This window comes from Coenobita brevimanus, chromosome 100 (genome assembly GCF_032717465.1).
Source record: "Coenobita brevimanus isolate Jiangsu-jjx chromosome 100, ASM3271746v2, whole genome shotgun sequence".
In the NCBI taxonomy this organism is placed as follows: Eukaryota; Metazoa; Arthropoda; class Malacostraca; order Decapoda; family Coenobitidae; genus Coenobita; species Coenobita brevimanus.
Genome location: NC_137053.1, coordinates 48,648,493 through 48,656,397, shown reverse-complemented (window position 1 = coordinate 48,656,397; position 7,905 = coordinate 48,648,493). Strand labels below are relative to the sequence as shown.

General features: G+C 39.6%; 1 non-coding gene across 1 annotated transcript; it reads right to left on the bottom strand.

Annotated features, from left to right (window-relative positions):
* Positions 1-6,306: 6,306 nt before the first annotated feature.
* Positions 6,307-6,425, bottom strand: LOC145414796 (5S ribosomal RNA). The gene has a single exon (XR_013899950.1). It is a non-coding gene; the product is annotated as a 5S ribosomal RNA (ribosomal RNA).
* Positions 6,426-7,905: the final 1,480 nt, after the last annotated feature.

Genomic DNA, 7,905 nt, shown 5'->3' with positions numbered 1-7,905 from the left:
CTGTGAACCAAGTGTAATCGGCCCGCACAAGCCAACTGGGTGCAAGCATACTTTATAGTGTGCGACACTGGTTTAACCACAGCACCCCTTATGTCCGCCAAACAGTACGTGGCCAGAAGAACGCTCCCAAAGTTTATTACCCTGGCGTGGCATGAACCCTTATTCTTCAGTGTACGAAAATGCACAGCTTACCACTGTACCACAGAGGCTCCATATATATATATATATATATATATATATATATATATATATATATATATATATATATATATATATACAGTATATATATATACATATATATATATATATATATATATATATATATATATATATATATATATATTGGCCCCTGGTGGTTTAGTGGGTCATTATTGTGCTCCAACCGGATTGAGCCGGTGAAGGTTTATATCCAAGGGGTGGTTGGGGTTGATTGCTCGTGTAATGCCACTCAGGGATGAGTGAGGCTGGTCACTCTCATCTTAAATGTCAGGACCAACTGCCTAGCCCCGGGTTCCTACGCTCCTCATGGAGCAATGTAGGACTGGATTATATATATATATATATATATATATATATATATATATTTATACACACTCATAATGATAGATATTTATGTTGGAAAGTACACATGAACAGTTCATCGTAAATGTTTTATTTTTGTAAACATCGGAAGTTCATTATGCAAATAACTACAATCAACACGGGCCACCCGACGTCCAATATATGGGTTAATGATGCAATATCGGTCACCAATACACGACATTATATACCTGCCTCACCACCACCACCACCACCACCACACAAACTCACCGCTAGTACCGTCATGCCTCACACCACTATGGCCACCAATACCACACACATAATCGACCACCACCACCACGACCACCCTATTACCTTACACCGTCGCCCCTACCACGAACCGACCTCACACCACTTCACATCAGAATCACCACCATCACTCCCACCATCCTGTTTCATATCACTGCCTACACCACTATTACCAACCTACTTCACATTATCACTACCAACCTAGCCCACACCACCACCACCACCTTTTGTCACACCACCATCCCATCACCGCCAACACCACCCAGCTTCACCACAGCCACCATACCATACTGCAACTCATTACCTCCGTCAACTCCACCCTCCTCCACACTACCGCCACCACACCAAAACTATCACCACCATGACCATCATCATACCTCACATCGCCACAACCATCCTGCCTCATCTTAACACTTCCCAGTCATGCACCATCACCACTCAGCATCAGACCGCCACCACGATTTTCACACAATTTTACACCATCGTCATTTCCCCTCTACCTCACACCATCCCCATACAACACCACCACTACCACCCTGGCTCACACCACCACCATCACTACTACCTCCCCATCACATAATGATCATCACCACCACCACCACTTTCACCACTACTACCACAGATTCACATCGGGTGTGGCTGAATAGGTTGAAAGGTGGCCTGCAGTCCTAACGGGCCCATACTCGAACCCTGTTTGGAGCATACAGAGGTTTAAGGATTTAAGTTTCATTAAAGCAGACTTTACTGATCTGCTAAAAGAACCGTCAACAAGTCATAAAAATACACCAGCTAATGCCAATACATCAGTCCTGTATGTGACAGCTCAAGCATATAATCAACATGGGTGTTGGGTGTTAGCGCTGAAGGTTGAAGTAGCTATTGGCTTCCCTTTATGGAGTCCTCTTAGCCAATTTTTTCATGGGGATGAGTGAAAAAAGAGGTTTTCAATATCATCAACAAACCCAACATAAATGTCAGGTACATGGACGATATGTACCTTAAGAATACAAAAAAAAAAAAAAGAAAAAAAAGAAAAAAGAAGAAAGCCTGAAGGAGAAACTACAGGTCTCAGGGCTCAATTTTACTTTTGAATCCATTGTCGACGACAAGTTCTCCTTCCTGGATAGGTGTGACCGGCGATGCCCCGGCAAATTCCACATAAATGTATACAGAAAACCAACGAACCCTGGATTGTCTTAAAAAAAAAAAAAAGCGAGTGCCCCAGCGATACAATGACTTCACCGTCAGGCCCTACGTCAGGAGGGCCCTTCATTAAGCCCTTAACCGCGGGGCGTCACTTTCGTGATGCTCGGGAGCAATGGGGCATCACTTTTGTGATTCTGTTTTATTTTGAATTCGCCCAGGTTTTCATGTGGTGGCTTGTATCATCTATCAGTACTACCAGTGTCCAGCTATACTCAATTCTGCTAATGTCTTCTGTACTCCCATCCACTGTTGACGATTAAGCCATTTTTCTCCTGTCCTTGACTCCCCTCCTTATGTCCCCTCCATTGCCCTCTCCTTCCGCCTGACCAGCTGCGCTGCACTACACTAATCCTGGATGGATTTTTCCACTCATTTTATCCATTGAAATGTGCCCTATGCCCTAATCTTATACAAAATAATATATAAAAGAAAGAGAAAAGGTAATTGGTACTGCCATACATCTGGAATGGGCTAATTATCACCTGGCAACACCTCACATGCACTCATTCGCTAATTTTCCCTGTTTAATTCATCTTGAAATATGCCGTATGACCTGTTCTCATAATAAAAATATACAGAAGAAAGGAAGTGAGAAGCCAAAGTGATATTTACATTCACCTGAAACTACCTAATGTATTATGTATTGTCTATATTTCCTGCCAATCATTTCATAGCGTATAAATTAGCAGCTGTCACCACACTATCATTGTCAACCCTTCACTGCCCCCAAGGCCACAGCATTCAGTTTACTGTCATCTTTCAAGGTGAAACCACGTTGGATTCGCTCCTGTCCAATTCAGCCACTTTTTAGCCCCATGCAAAGGGCCCTGTGACCTCTACCCCTACTAAACCTTGTTTGGGAAGGGGTAAAGGGCTAAGTGACTCTGCTGTTGAACGTGAACTGGCTAATTTATCAATGATAATGATGGACAGTGACTACGATCTTTCTGGTGACTCTAAAACAGTGCAAGTGGAAATGAAATAATGTGTAAATAATGTGTAAACAGCAAGTGAAAGCAATGAATGTAAATATAACTGAACAGAGGAAAAAAAAATTATAAGTTACTGCAAGTGACAGTGTAAAACATAGTGTAAATAAAATAGAAATGTAAATAATGTAAATAAAATAGAGAATGTAAATATAAATGTAAATAAGTAGTAATATAAGAATACGAGTATAAATACTAGAAGAAATGAAAGTGAAAGTGAAAGTTTCACTCTAGCATGTATAAATACTAGGAGTAATGAAAGTGAAAGTGACAGCTTCGCTCTCTACTCTAGTTTACAGAATGGGAAAGTGAATGCCTGGAGTGAAAATAAACTACTAGTACTGAAAGAAACTTATAGATAAATATTGTATATATAAATAAGTGTAATAAAGTACTAGGAATATAAAGTGTGAGTGTGTTTATAAATAATAAATGACAGCTCCGCCTCAGAGTATCAATGGGGAACAAGCATGGGAGGAAAGCTTGCATGTGCTCATAATTTACATTGCTTTCACAGTGTTTTTTTGGGGGGGTCATAAGGATTCCAAACTACTTGAAATTCAAGGGGTGTTTGTAGTTATAATATCAGGCAGTGGTAACCATATTACGGGGTATCGGGAAGTGTAAAGTGGAGACTTTGTTACCCAACTTCAGAAGTCTCCACAAGTCCTATGGTAGAAGACGAAGGCTCAACAAACATCCAAGGAGAAAGCTGAAGGTATGTGCCCTATGCTTATAAAATTATAATATTCTAGGACTAATAACTGATTTTTGGCAAATATTTTTAAAAAGTCAGTTTGAGCACGAATATCCCCTGGGGACACTCACAGCACATTCCCAACAACCCCGTGATTAATGGGTTAATCACATTAACCTGCCACGTGCCAGCTATTTTTAGACCTATGGGTCACCCCAGTGCCAGGAATTTTTCGACCTTTTTTTTGGAGGGGGGCTAAAATGATAGATTCTGATGTGGAAACAACGAATTTCACCATTAAAATGCTCACCGAGGCTCGGAAATCAGTTTTATTGAGTCCTGCATACTCGTGTACAGGTATAGCTGCTCTCTCACGCTCACCACGTACGTGAGAGAAAGCCGTTTTCTATGTAAGGTATACTCAGGTATTTATGCTGGGAAGGTATAGCAATGTTCAGTACATTTTTCTGATTACTTATTACTTCAGAATCTATTACAATTTGCATGGATTTCTCACTGTGAATCCATTATCTTACACTTACTTGAAGATAGGTACAACCTGACTTCATTAAGTACAGTCCTGGCACTTACAAGAAGGTATTTACAACTTGACTTTACTATATAGTCCTTACACTTACAAGAAAATATTTACAACTTACATTTACATGAAAATATTTACAAATTGCCTTCATTATGTACAGCACTGGGTGAGGCACACAGGCAGAGTGAGGCGTAGTGAGCATGAGGGGGAAAGAGAGTGAGTGTATGGCCTTGACAGCCTGGGGGACAGTAGAGGAACAGTTACCTTACATGCCTGCCAATTTTTACCCATGAATCTTGAAATATGCAGTCATAGTGAAGTGTTTTATTTTAAACCGTTTTATAACGACACTGGCACTGGTCGTGGAATTAAGTCAGACTGTTTTAAAATGGCACTGGCACGCAGCAGGTTAATATAAAGGAAAACCAGCTGCCAAAATATACGAATATTGTATATATATATATATATATATATATATATATATATATATATATATATATATATATATATATATATATATATATTTTTTACGTGTCCGACTCTGGGCAAAGGCTCAGGGCCTATTTCTTGGGGGCAGTGGCCTATCCCAAGGCCCAGTAGTCCTCCTACACCTCCATATATATATATATATATATATATATATATATATATATATATAAAGAGAGAGAGAGAGAGAGAGAGAGAGAAAGTGAGAGAGAGAGAGAGTGTGTGTGTGTGTGTGTGTGTGTGTGTGTGTGTGTGTGTGTGTGTGTGTGTGTGTGTGTGTGTGTGTGTGTGTGTGTGTGTGTGTGTGTGTGTGTGTGTGTGTGTGTGTGTGTGTGTGTGTGTGTGTGTGTCTGTGTGTGTGTGTGTGCATGATGACGTAACAGAAAGTTCTCGGAATTGCTGACTAGTATAGGTACACTGTGTGATTTAGCAATGTCGCAAGAAAAGGTATTAGATATACCTTACTGAGCTTGTGCATAAATTTATAACATGCGAAACCAAATTTGTCGTGTGCTAGTGTTTCTGCAGGGAAGCTGTGTTTTAGGAGTCCATGGCGATGTTTAAAGGGGACATCGTCGAGCTAATGTGTAAGCTGGACAACAATGCTACAGAATCCCTCTACAACTTGCTGTGGTTTGCAGTACAGCTTTCTCCTTAGCAAGATAAGAAATTATTACACTCAGTATGATCAAAAACATTAATTTACCATATCAACACCTGTAATACAAAATAAAGTGGAACTCACTCTTCTTTCTGCTTATATAATTGACATTCACACTGCATAAGTGAAATATATTATGGAACGTATGACTAATAATAACTGCAATAGTAATTATAAGAATTAGAATAATAAGAATAATGATTCAATATTTTATCATTCATTCTGTATCTAAACAGAACAGAGAAATGGCAAGGAAAAGGATCATATCTCAGAGCATGAGACAGAGGACTGAGCAGAAACTTCCATAGGCAACACCTACCCATTTGACAAAACAGCAATGTATACAAAATCTGATGGGCAAATCTACCAACTACATCAATCACACTGGGAAGAAGAGAAAGTTTCTTGCACTGCAAGAATTAGGTTACAAATAGTGTTTAAAATGGTCTTAACACCAAAGCGTAGAAGGCTACTTTATTCCGTCCATTTCTTTTTTGTCTCTCCCAAACAATTTTTCAACTTAGCACAGTGCTTTTCTTCTTTACCAATTAGCTCCAAACTTGACCCACTTCTTCCTTGGGTCAATAACCCTAGACACCCTTTTTTAATGCATATAACAGGATTTATGTGGTGAAATGCTAGACCATAATACATGCAGGTTTTGAGATTCTTTGCATTTGTATATTCAATAATCATTATTGCAATGTATACCGAAGCATGTCAGTGTACTGTAGCTGTGTGGAGACCATCTTTCATTTCCTATGAAATGTTGACCCATCCATCCATCCATTGCCAGACGCCATGTATCCCAAACGGGGTGGTCAAGGGCTTAGAGTTAATTGTTTTACAGGGAGGGGCACTAATCCTCCACCAACCCCACTTGACACGTAGGGAGTTATGCCAACAGCATCTGGTGTTCCCAGGCGGTCACCCATCCAAGTACTAACCAGACCCAACGTTGCTTAACTTCGCTTATCGGAAGGGAAGCGGTGTACTCAACGTGGCATGGCCGTTGGCAGTTCTGTTAAATAAAAATTTTTTTTGCTTACGGTATACTTTATATGAGAACGAAGTTCAATTGAACACTTAGAATTTGAGCTTTGTGACAGAATGGGTAACAAGACCAAAATTTTTTGTCTTTAGATCGCAGCCTCGAAAACGAAATTTTTGGAGGGTTATTGGATATTATGTAGCAGATCTGTGGAAAACAGGATGAAAAACATGAATAACAGACACAAAATATCATTGCTATCTTAAAGTAGGGAATCGGAAGGGAAGAAATGTATAGTATAACTTTATAAAATGATCACCTTGAACAGGAAAGTGGCCATATTAATGCTGAGTAACCACTTAATTGTGGTCCACCAGAAGGAAAGGAGACCATTTTCTAAGACTGATTTAAGATCTGACAACATAAATACATCGTGGACACCTTCCTACATGCCTTAACTGTTGCAGAGACGTTGTATAGATAATGGTTGCCCTCTATTAAATCTACCTACCAGGATAACGAAATGCGATCTTACATTATTTAAAAATGAGTAGGCCTAATCAACAGTTGCGATTGATCATGGTATCACTATACGTTAAGCACTCGAGCTTTTTAGAGGTGAACGGGAGTCAGATGACTATACTGTGTTGGAGGGAAGGTGGGGGGAAGGGCTAGGCGGTGGGATCAGCATCGTGGAAAAGAATCATGTGGAAGCGGCAGGACTCCCAACCCACACTGCTTTCATCAACCACTAATGGGACGCACATGGCCTAGTTTAGGCTGAGGGTTGAAATGATCGTCTCACAATATGTGACGAGAATTTTTCCAAGCAAATGCTTGCCTATCATACAAATGTCATATATGACATTTAAAAAAAGGATGTGCAGGTGCACAGAAAATTATCCTTACGATGTTGTATGACACACGACGATCAAAATGAAACATAGGCAGGGGCCACGGAAACTTTTTGGTAACCCTGAATATCCATTAATTATGGTTGTGGAAGGGATGAAGGAGAGTTTTTCTGTTATTGTATGTAATAAATGCACTGATATGGATGAATACAACTGTATAAATATAAATCATACGACCTTGACATAATGCATCCAAATCTAATCTGAAGCATACTTCATGCATTGTGTAACAGTTCCTGAAACAACTCGAAGCCCTACTCCAACACAGGTTTTATGATTAACAGGAGTATGAGTGTGTTGTGTTTATTCTCAGAGGTGTTGCGGCAGCATTTGTCGAACGTATCATAATTATTATGTTATAATCGGTGGTTGTTTATGATTCCTGCAAGTGTTTTTTCAAGGTCCTAGATGCCACGTTTAATACATCGAGGATATAATATTTGTATCTATTATTCTAAATCTATATATCACCATGTCTTTCGGTTAGTGCTATATGGCAACAATCGATTTCAAAATTTACAGCTACTCCCATGACGTAATTGCCATCATTCTCATAGTGCATCAGGTATTCTCCGTAATGCTGAATATAATA